The sequence below is a fragment of the Dysidea avara genome, chromosome 5 (genome assembly GCF_963678975.1).
Source record: "Dysidea avara chromosome 5, odDysAvar1.4, whole genome shotgun sequence".
NCBI lineage: Eukaryota > Metazoa > Porifera > Demospongiae > Dictyoceratida > Dysideidae > Dysidea > Dysidea avara.
Genome location: NC_089276.1, coordinates 14,225,812 through 14,238,468, shown reverse-complemented (window position 1 = coordinate 14,238,468; position 12,657 = coordinate 14,225,812). Strand labels below are relative to the sequence as shown.

General features: G+C 38.1%; 1 long non-coding RNA gene across 1 annotated transcript; it reads left to right on the top strand.

Annotated features, from left to right (window-relative positions):
- The first annotated feature begins 2,667 nt into the window (after positions 1-2,667).
- Positions 2,668-3,510, top strand: LOC136255452 (uncharacterized). The gene is made up of 3 exons (XR_010700895.1): positions 2,668-2,731; positions 2,782-2,968; positions 3,059-3,510. It is a non-coding gene; the product is annotated as an uncharacterized lncRNA (long non-coding RNA).
- The last annotated feature ends 9,147 nt before the right edge of the window (positions 3,511-12,657 follow it).

Genomic DNA, 12,657 nt, shown 5'->3' with positions numbered 1-12,657 from the left:
CTTTAAACTGTAAATACTATAGCTAACTATAGGGCAAAGATGGTGACTATAAGCTGTAGTTTTGATTGCTCTATTAGAGTAGTTACTTGACTGCTGTATTAGAGTATCTCGATCGTTTTTAATGTAATGGGAGATGAAAAGTGAAGTGTTGCTGAGGGTGTAATGCTATAAATGGTGTTAGTTAAGTGCAGCTGCATGCATGTTACTGAAATACAGTGGTATATAGTTGTTTGATATCACAAATTGTCAGTACAACAATGTTTATGTATTTAGACTTGCACTGATCTAAATTTAAAAGGGGGTTTCTGTCGAAACCCCAGAAACCCGTCTAGATCCGCCGCTGTGGTGGGCATCTTATTGTAGCCGTGATGGTGTTATATTGTTTAGTAATTCTTCAAGTGGACTTCATCACCTCACAACAACATTCCTTGACCTCGTTGGCGGTACTAATTTGGTACAATTCGAGGTGAATATGTTTATATATAGGTATATATATTGTATGATCAATGGAGAAAATCCCCACAATTCATCAGCAACATTTTAATGAATACAACCGGTCACTATTCATATAGCTGTACGATCTTTTGATTAAACCTCTAATAGATAACTATATAGGTATTTAAATCCAACCAATATTTGTAACCATAAACAATACTACTCTTGTATGGTATGCAACTTCACAGAATCACAAATGAATGAACTATTTACACAAGGGTCACTTGTAGTCCAGACAGGCTGCCCTATGTTATGCATATGGCACCAATAAAATCCTAACAATCATACCTCAGTAGGTCAATGTTGGATGTGGTTACAACACAGCAACATCAGGTGCTGTTAGTTTAGAGTTTTATTATTTGGATTCTGATGAGCCATGGACACCAGTGATTAGCCCATGTAATACAAATGACCAATGTACTAATGATCATGAAGAGACCATCTACTACTCTATCAACTATGGAGGATGGACCAGAGTTACTGTAGTCATTAGTGAAGATGATTCATCAAGGTTGGTGAACATTGTTGCATGTGGGCCCATGCATGATGGGTGCATAAATTGAGATGTGTCCATAGAGTTCTATACATGTATGTGGGCAAGTATATATTTTAACTATGCACACAGAATAAAGAGTTTCCGCTGGAATCAAGGATATTACACAACTGATGACACTCTTTATCCATCATGGGCCCTCTCCAGTGTCTTCATTGGATCACCAAATAGTTGTCCAAACTTTTGTTCTGGAAATGGAATGTGTACAATATCTGGATGTGAATGCGATCAAGGGTATTCCCCACCAATGTGTCTACCAACAGCTAACAGGTCCACCTCTCTTAATGATGATTTCAGTAATACTCAAATTGATATGACTAAATGGTCTCAATTGTGTTTGGAGGTAGTGTTGGTGCACTGTGTAGTCTACCAAACAATGGCGCACTTCAACCAGCCAGGAATCAGGAAAGCAGTTACAGTTGATCTTGATATGACCACAGCAATGTTAGTGCTTTCTATAATTTGTGTAATATATTATTTGTGTATAATATCCTTTCAGAGTTCTTATCAATGTTGGTATCAGTTCCACGTACAGTCCCACAAAACATCAATGAAACAATTCTCCTACAGTATTCCACTAATGGTGGTATTACATGGACAACTATATTGACAATAGCACACAATGATAACAGTGGTGAGACAAGGATGGTGACTATACCAGATGGAGCTAAAACGTCTACACAAGATACTGATGGTGGCAACGTTACAACCCTGGTGTGGATACGGCACAATGGTCCCTAGATAATATTAAGATAAATGTTCCAAAAGTTATTCTAAATGAATTCTATGAAGACTTTGAATCTGATGCACCCACTATTTCAAATTACGATGGTCGTATTGATACATATTGCACATCTAATTAGCGTTAGGGTATGTATTAGATTTTTGAATCGTGCTATATAGTCTGTTATAATCACATAATTTATACATAGGGGATCAGATGGTTCATCAGCAGTAACAGAGTTGATTGAGTTTTCTGACACAATCTTGTCACTTCAGTTCAGAATGGCTACTTCATGCGATGATGACACTAATGGAGGTAGATCTCTTGCTATATTGGAGGTATCCAAGGATGATGGTTCAAATCGGGAACAGGTACATAGTGGTAATTTCCATCTGTCAAAATCATTCCTGTAGCAAGCAATATCACTGTGTGAAGATCCTAGAGACCTTTCTTGCTTGAATATACGTTTCTTTATGCCTTCTGTGTGGGGTTGGGAGAACAGGGCAGGATGGTTGAGGTACACAGTTTCTCTGGCTAGACTACCAGCCCGTAATGAGATAGGAAGGTTGCGATGGCGAAAATTGAATGGTGAAATATTATCTGTGGATGAGTTTGAAGAGAAAGTCTAAATCATTGTAGTCTTCATGGAGATTGCAGGGTCAGTGCATTAAAATACTCAAAATACATGCACAAACACAGTATATATGCACATGCACACGAAAAGCATCAAATAATTGTTAAATGTATGATAAAACGGTTGTAAGTATCTAGATTTTGTTTTCATTTTGCATGTGTGATGATGGCTATGATTGATGGAGAAGACTGCAGCACCATCACAAACAAAGACTATATGATTGATTACATTATAGACAATTTTGAAAGAAGTGATATTGATGACAAACCATGGATGAGAGTTACTGGTGGAACCATTAGGGATACATGTACATCAGAGCCTAACAGTGAGTGACATACTTACAATTACATAAAATTATAATTACTTATCTAACAGGAGGAACATCTTTACACTTCAATGGCAATGGTATCAGATCAGCAGTCACTACCCTATTTGATGTCAGGAATGCCTACCTTTGCTTTTTACTATGGGGATGACTGTGCACAAAGTAGTAGTGGTATGCAAGTAATTGTGGCCTTATCGAATGATTTTGGAATCAGCTGGAATGTGATCAGAACACTGGGTAAGAACGCATGATCATGAGCATTAAAATATGCCGTTAAAACAAGCATGAAAGGATGCATTTCAACCCTGTTTAATATTGTTACTGTAGGACAAGTTACTCAGGGATCAGTGAGTGCAATCGTGGACAAGGATTTGCGAACAATGATTGGATGGTTCCAGTTCCAACATGGAGAAGGCACCACAGATTCATGGACAATAGACAGTGTGAATATTACCCTTTCATTAGACAGAGATACTAGTGGTGGAAGTGGCTCAGGTAGCGGTAGCAGTGGTGCTCCAGCTAGGATATTTGGTGTTATCGCTGGCATAGTAGCTGTGGCTATTATCATTCTCATTATCGGTGTCATGGTTTTGCTGAAAAAGAAATCCAAAGAAAAGAAATATATACTTGAAAATGATCCAACAAATCCGGTTGTGGATAATGTGTTTCAAAATCCCTTGTACAGTGCAATGGACTATAGTACACAAGAAGCCAGTTTAAAAGAACAATATGACAAGCACACACAAGCACTATAACACTATAGTATTTAGAAATATAATTATATGAACTAAAAGTACATTATACTATTCTTTATCTAATACAAAACAGGCTATTCACAAAGGTGGATCCTGGAGCTGGTGGGTGAAGGGGAGGACATAAGTGTAAGGGAAAAATGGTATAGTAGTATTGTTTTAAGCACAATTGTATTAAGATGTATGTGAAGTATCCAAATACCATTATTTAATCTGAATGGTATTTATTACAAATATGTAGATCAGTGCATGCAGCTACAGTTGCGCCCCTCTTATCCAAGCTGTTTGGTTCACACTGGTGAATGGCTTTAGCCCAAGCAGTGCTTTTAACACAATAACATTATCAGTTAACACTATATGTAGCTAGCTATAGATTAGTGAGCATAGTGGGAATCACTATACAACATTCATGGTCACTCACCTGGGCTGTAATAATGTACTAATATGTATTAGCCAAGTAGTTGTAATTACGAGTAAACAAGCCATCCAACAGGTAAACAGCAACTCTTAGAGGGTAGGTTGAGTTCTAAGGAAACAGGAACAGAAACAAACAGCATACAATATCTGGAAAAGGTCATATCAATACACTGGTCTCATTCAACATAGCCTTCAGGTCCTGTCTGAATGATGAAATCTCACAAAGAGCCATCATATTATGGTGAGATAAATGAGATTTAGCATTACTAAACGTAGTGAAGCCATGATCATTACTGAAATCACAGTAAAGATCACTATTAATGCTTGCCACAATGATTTTGTAGTGATGTTCACTACTATGTAGTGAGGATCACTGCAAAAGAATAGCGAAGGCAACAACAAAAGTATAGTGAATGTCACTACTCACTGCTTAAATTGCAGCAGAAATTAGTACAGTGAAACCTGTCCATTCTGGTCATCATACTACATAGGGACAAAATTTTCTGACCTCATTAAGGAGGTGGCTGCATTACACAGGTCACTTTGTACACAGTTGGCACATGTGGGAATTTTTATAATGGCTGGTTTAGACAGGCGACCTCTTTATGTAGTGACCTTATTAGGCAGGTTTCACCTGTAGTGACTCGGAAATTTACTACTGATTCTTTTATAGCGGTGCTTTAACACTTACACCACAGTACAGGATATACTGTATTAAACTCTCACCTTGGGGGCTTCTAACTGGTACCGTACCATAAGAGGAAGTACTTATATACCATAGTTCTTCCTCCATCAGAGGCTGGTAGCTATTGACATTATTATGGGTTGCATAACTTAAAATATGAAGTTACTGAGATTCCTCACTCATCACAAAAAATGATTATAAGTAAACCACAAATCTTAGGGGATTTTAAATTTGTTATATCATGAAAAATGTATGACTGCAGACTGTATGACTACATTGTTTTTGCAGGTTGCCTTTTACACGCGCATGTAAAAAATATTTCTTCAGTCGCGATCGACCACGTGATATATATAATAATTTTCCTGCCCTATTCAAGGTCCTAGAGGTATTCCTAGACTTGAAGTTTAGTGAAGAACAGCTGGTGAGGTATATTTGTAAAGTACACATTCATTCTTGTATAAAATGGGATTAATTGATTACGTACGTCGCCACCCCCACTGCGCGCTTTTAGAAAAAGCAAGCGAAGCCTTAATCATCCTAAAACTTGATCCTTGGTTTCTATGGACCAGTGTAATTCATGCTAAGCAGCTTGGCTGTGCGCGTCCATATGAAAGTATTAAACTGGAATTATAGATAACATACTCGGTAAAGTATGGTAAACTAATGCTCATTTCTTCTATTTCCTTGACACGAAACAAAGATATTCAAACTCCTTGAATAAGATGATACCAAGGTTTTTATTGTTAACACCTTCATTGCAATACAAGCACTCAATTTTTTTATTCATAAATATTTCATCCCATTGTCCTGAAAGGCCACTCCAACTTGATTTCCTGTTTCCCGTCCACCACCCACATGATAAATTCCATTATCCTGTAAACCGACGTATGCTAAGTATCACGTGCTTGTTTTGGTCCAGATTCTTGATTAGGCCACTTCAAGATAATTCATTGTTTCCCATTTCCCACCCACATGCAGATTCTTTTCCCGCATGGTCATTCATTATTACTGTCAACTGAACATTTTATTCATTATTTATCCTGTGGTTGTATAGCAGTAACTAGTTTAGAAAGCTAGCTTTTCACTATTCAGGTTCTCATATTTCTACTGTATTCTTACCTGTAAGTTAGTTATGAATTTCGAAAATTAGTGGAAATGTCAATAATGGATAATGAACCGCCCGCCCGCATGTATTTTTGAGGTCAATGATAAGGGAAACAAGGAATTTTCTTGGAGTGGCATTAGACATGAGGGAGTGCATAGCGCAGGTGACTGTGTGCTGACTACTTATGCTAAACGCTGCAGAAAGAAAGGCTATTTTTAGTTGGACTATATACAGTACTACAGAACAATCTCACATGTGCCAAGCAATCCTTGGGTTGGACTGAATGGCCAGAAGTATACTGCAGGTGCAGCTGAAGTGGTGGTCAGGTGGGGCGAAGTACTTTGGTACTTGTACTTAAGGACACTTAAGTACACCTTCTTGAGTACTTGTACTTATACTTAAGTCCCATTTACGTATGCACAAGTGAAATAAGTTGTAGCTATATATATTGGCTGAATTTGGCTCGAAGATAATATACTCCTGGATTGGCGTGGTCAGCTATTGGTTGAAGTCACAGTTGCTGGATTTGCTCTAAAAACAGGATTTAAAAGGTTTCCCATCTTCTGATTCATTTCTCTGTTGATCTTAGAAACAGTTGTACTACTTTTGGCCTGAAAGATTTAGTTTGATCATTATAAGAAGCAGGCAGCCATAGCAGCTAAGAAGAAAGATTATGTCCTGAACAGAAAGTCAACAACAACGAAGTACACTCACTAAGCAGATGGATGAATACATTGAAACTGACGCAGTAACAATGGCCCAAAATCCAGCAAATAAGACAACCAAAAGAAATATCCTCTGCTTTCAAGGTTGGCAAAAACATCCTAGGAGTACCATCTTCCTCTGTGCCTGTTGAGAGACTTTTTAGCATTGCAGGAGAGGTATTTACTCCTGAAAGATTTTGCCTTACAGATGGCAGATTTTCACAATTTTATTAGGTGCAGCCAAAACTACATAAATATTAAATGCAACCGTGAACACTGTAAGCATAATCTGTGCTTGTACTTAAATACTTTCAAAAGTACTTGTACTTTACTTAAGTACTTCTCTTAAAACAGTGCCATGTACTTGTACTTGTACTTCAACAAATGTCAAAGTACTTGTACTTTACTTAAATACTTTCACATGTACTTTACCCCATTCCTGGACTGGTGGTTGACTTTTTTAATATAGTGACCTGTTTTTCAGAGACAAAGTGGGTAATGGCACTGATGGCCACTCAATCATCGTTATTACAATTGAAAAATGCTGTGAGGAACAAAGTGTCCACTAGGTTATCACACACACACACACACGCACACACACACACACACATGCACGCATACACACGCACACGCATACATGCACACACATGTATGTGTACACACAACGTTAGTACTAGTAACACTGGTGTTGTCAATAGAGTCAATTATTGGTCTGCTATTGCCACCTATTTACAAGTACTATAGACTGCAGAAAAAAGTTAACGTTTCGTAATTTTAATTACGCTGTAGTAGCGTAATTACAAAGCATAATTACGAATTATGCTCTATTGGTAACTATGAGTATATTGTATATATGGCTGGTGAAAAACTACTTTTTTGCATAATTACAGATTACGGTCAAAACGTAATTACAGTACAAACATGGTAATTACTTAGTAATCACACCGTAATTACAATTACGAAACGTAAACTTTATTTTGCAACCTACTGTATCAATAGCAATGGCCTTTCAAGGATTTTCACTTACCCTACATAATATGCAAGTAGTAACTGTAGTAAACAGTTACAGAAAAGAGTTATAGACAGTAAACAGGTAACAGAATTTAAAGGGGCCTACATTGCAAGGTTTTTTCATATTTAAGGGGGCACGCTACTAATTCCAATGGCTTCATCTGCAAGATCGTTTTCATACATCCGTGCTTGCTTTCCATCCTCTTCTGCAGCAGATGTGTTTGTGGTAATTAAAAATCACCGTCTCCAGTTAGAAGAACTGCCTTTAAGATTCAGTTTAGTATTTTAAACCTAGAGAATAAGAATTTTACAAATTTTGGGTCTAGTCTTACCAGTTTTAGTCCTACGCTTCTTAAACTTTGTCATCTACTACCTAAGTACGTTTGTAACAAAAGTATGGAAGCAATACTTTATCAAATGAGCCATTTAACTATCTAAAATTTCTATGAAAAATAGTTATCTCTTATTTTGAAGCCATAGTAGTCATTCCTAAAAATCTGTTTCCATACTTTTAAAGATGTTATTACAAGCCACTACAAGAATTTTTGGGGAGTTTCACAATTAGCTATAGGAGGAGAATCAATTTTAGTGCTAAAATTGTATGTTTTGTAACCATGCCATAATTTGTACATACTTCAGAGGATTTCACTCAGATTTGCACTAAACAAAAGTTCAATGTCTGAACTAAAATCATCAGGTGGAGAACAGTATTTGTGTTGGTTTTACAGCTTCATATAAAACACATAATTTTTTCACTGAAGCCATAGGACATAGTTGTTTGCCCCTTTATGTAATAGTTGTATCAGGTACCTGAGTGATTTGCCTGATATGTACACCCAAGCTCGAGGGCTGTCAGGTCCGAGAGTGTGGGTGTACATATCAGGCAAATCACAAGGGCACACGATACAACTGATATATACCATGCCAATTGCAGGCTAAGAGCCCGCGGGTGATTAATCACCCAAACAATACGAGACCGACCACTAAATTTAATTATATAGACCAACTTGTTAAATTTAATTATGGGTCAGCCGCAACTAACGTTGTAACTATATTTGTTAACATGAACGGGCAAGTCCTAAGGGCATCACAGAAAAGTTCAATTAAGCAATTGTACAAGTATTTTAAAGCCACTACATCATTTTACAGACTGTTCACTACATTTAACGGTACCGCTCAAATGTAGTGTCATCTCGTGAGAGTGTGAGCAGTTTAATAACCTTCTAATTAAAGGGTGTAGCACCTGTTTTGCTCTCAAGCATTCATCCTGTTTCGTTTGGGATGAATACTCACGGGTGAAATGGGAGCCACGCCCTTTAATTTGCGAGTTTTAAGATTGCTCGCACTTTCATGAGACAACGTTACATTTAAATGGTACCGTATAGGGATAAGCTTCACTGTAGAGTGTTTATCTTGAGTTATTCAAAAAAAGTGGGCATGTCCATATTTGAAAATGCAACGAACTGCTTGTGAATATGCTATAGCACTAGTTCTCACCTTAAACCAATATTTCTCAACTCATAGGATGGCAAGGGTGACAAATCGCTTCCATCTGAGTACCATAGGATGCAAAATCAAATGCATGGTTTTCATCACTTGACCAATAAAAAATTCCCACAATCGATTTCAGCTAGGGTTTTTATATAAAGAAATTGGCGGTACTGCTCAAGGCCATGGTACATTAAAATGTACCATAGCCAGCCATGATTTAACTTAAATGTACCATGGCCTGCCAGGGTTTATAGGACTATAGGATACGTACCCTGAAATTTGCCTTTGAAGTTAGGTGGCTTCATGGTACATCGCTCTGTTAATTATTGCTACTGTTATTTTTTTAAACAAGAAACTTTACTCCTGTTATTATTATCTAATCCAAAACAGCCAAGCTGTAAAAAAAGAGTGCGGCCCTGAGAAAGGCTATAGATGTGAAATCCAAGGTGGCAGCCAAGAAATGGCTGTGATGGTAGGTTAATGGTAAAAATTTTAATAACGACAATTCAGGTGAATTTTGTGCCAAGACCAAGCGGCACCAAATTCACCTGAATTGTTGTTATTAAATTTTTTACCATTAACCTACCATCACAGCCATTTCTTGGCCGCCACCTTGGATTTCACATCTTTTTTCACCATAGCCTTTCTCAGGGCCGCACTCTTTTTTTACAGCTTAGCTGTTTTGGATTAGATTTCACTTTTTGTATTTGTATACCCCAAAGGCGGCCTATGGCCGGCTTTAGAGCTTTTTAACCTGTCATTTTTTTCTTTACTACAGGAAGAAGAAAAGATGAAGCAGGGTGATTTCTTTATAGCTGACCTCTCTGCAAGGTAATCCTTCTAGCTGATCTCTCTACCGGAGGACTTGTTTGTAGCTGAACTCTCTACAGGGTGATTTGTTTGTAGCTAAACTCTCTACAAGGTAACTTCTTCTAGCTGATCTTTCTACAGGGTGATTTGTTTGTAGCTGAATTCTCTACAGGGCGATTTGTTTGCAGCTAAACTGCTGAACTCTCTACAATGTAACTTCTTCTAGCTGAACTCTCTACGGGTGGCTTGTTTCTAGCTGATCTCTCTACAGGGTGACTTGTTTCTAGCTGAACTCTCTACAGGGTGATTTGTTTGTAGCTGAACTCTCTACAAGGTAACTTCTTCTAGGTGATCTTTCTACAGGGTGATTTGTTTGTAGCTGAATTCTCTACAGGGCAATTTATTTGCAGCTGAACTCTCTACATGGTAGTTTCTTTGTAGCTGAACTCTCTACAATGTGACTTCTTCTAGCTGAACTCTCTACAGGGTGACTTGTTTCTAGCTGATCTCTCTACAGTGTAACTTGTTTCTAGCTGAACTCTCTACAAGGTAACTTCTTCTAGCTGATCTTTCTACAGGGTGATTTGTTTGTCTCTACAGGGCAATTTGTTTGCAGCTGAACTCTCTACATGGTAGTTTCTTTGTAGCTGAACTCTCTACAATGTACCTTCTTCTAGCTGAACTCTCTACAGGGTGACTTGTTTGTAGTTGAACCCTCTACAGGGTGATTTGTTTGTCTCTACAGGGCAATTTATTTGCAGCTGAACTCTCTACATGGTAGTTTCTTTGTAGCTGAACTCTCTACAATGTACCTTCTTCTAGCTGAACTCTCTACAGGGTGACTTGTTTGTAGTTGAACCCTCTACAGGGTGATTTGTTTGTAGCTGAACTCTCTACAAGGTAACTTCTTCTAGCTGATCTTTCTACAGGGTGATTTGTTTGTCTCTACAGGGCAATTTGTTTGCAGCTGAACTCTGTACATGGTAGTTTCTTTGTAGCTGAACTCTCTACAATGTACCTTCTTCTAGCTGAACTCTCTACAGGATGACTTGTTTCTAGCTGATCTCTCTACAGGGTGACTTTTTTCTAGCTGAACTCTCTACAGGGTGATTTCTTTGTAGCTGAACTCTCTACAAGGTAACTTCTTCTAGCTGATCTTTCTACAAAGTGATTTGTCTGTAGCTGAATTCTCTACAGGGCAATTTGTTTGCTGCTGAACTCTCTACATGGTATTTTCTTTGTAGCTGAACTCTCTACAATGTAACTTCTTCTAGCTGATCTTTCTACAGGGTGATTTGTTTGTAGCTGAATTCTCTACAGGGCGATTTGTTTGTAGCTGAACTCTCTACAAGGTAACTTCTTCTAGCTGATCTTTCTACAGGGTGATTTGTTTGTAGCTGAATTCTCTAGAGGGCGATTTGTTTGCAACTGAACTCTCTTACATGGTGGTTTCTTTGTAGCTGAACTCTCTACAGAGTGACTTCTTCTAGCTGATCTATCTACAGGATGACTTGTTTCTAACTGAACTCTCTACAGTGTGATCTGTTCATAGCGGAACTTTCTACTTGGTGATTTGTTTGCAGCTAAACTCTTTGCATGATTGTTTCTTTGTAACTGAACTCTCTACAAGGTAACTTCTTCTAGCTGATCTCTCTACAGGATGACTTGTTTCTAACTGAACTCTCTACAGTGTGATCTGTTCATAGCGGAACTTTCTACTGGGTGATTTGTTTGCAGCTGAATTCTCTACATGGTAGTTTCTTTGTAGCTGAACTCCCTACAAGGTAATTTCTTCTAACTGAACTCTCTACAGGGTGACTTGTTTCTAGCTGATCTCTCTACAGGGTGACTTGTTTCTAGCTGAACTCTCTACAGGGTGATTTGTTTGTAGCTGAATTCTCTACAAGGTAACTTCTACTAGCTGATCTTTCTACAAAGTGATTTGTCTGTAGCTGAATTCTCTACAGGGCAATTTGTTTGCTGCTGAACTCTCTACATGGTAGTTTCTTTGTAGCTGAACTCTGTACAATGTAACTTCTTCTAGCTGAACTCTCTACGGGTGACTTGTTTCTAGCTGATCTCTCTACAGGGTGACTTGTTTGTAGCTGAACTCTCTACAGGGTGATTTGTTTGTAGCTGAACTCTCTACAAGGTAACTTCTTCTAGCTGATCTTTCTACAGGGTGATTTGTTTGTAGCTGAATTCTCTAGAGGGCGATTTGTTTGCAGCTGAACTCTCTTACATGGTGGTTTCTTTGTAGCTGAACTCTCTACAGAGTGACTTCTTCTAGCTGATCTATCTACAGGATGACTTGTTTCTAACTGAACTCTCTACAGTGTGATCTGTTCATAGCGGAACTTTCTACTGGGTGATTTGTTTGCAGCTAAACTCTTTGCATGATTGTTTCTTTGTAACTGAACTCTCTACAAGGTAACTTCTTCTAGCTGATCTCTCTACAGGGCAATTTGTTTGTAGCTGAATTCTCTACAGGGTGATTTATTTGAGCTGAACTCTCTACATGATGGCTTCTTTGTAGCTGAACTCTCTATTAGGTACCTTCTTCCAGCTGATCTGACTACAGGGTGACTTGTTTGTAGCTGAATTCCCTACAGAATAACTTGCAATGTAATATAACTGAGTAAATTATACATGCATCTGAATGCTTTGTTAGGGTGACTGTTCTGTTAGAGTATCTCGATCTCGCATTTGCTGCATGTAGTTGCATTTCGAATCATAACTCAGTGATTTGTAATCCGATTCTTTTGTACTACTGCAAGAACTTTCTATGATGATTATTCCAGCTACGTACTGATTTTCAGCTCGTTGCTCTAAGCGGTTTGCCTGGTAGACACGAAAACTAATAGTATTTTTATTCGTAAAAATCGACCGCCTAATTTTGACACAGGTTGGGTTTTGTGTCATATCTCCATGGTCTTTAATGCAATTCCTTT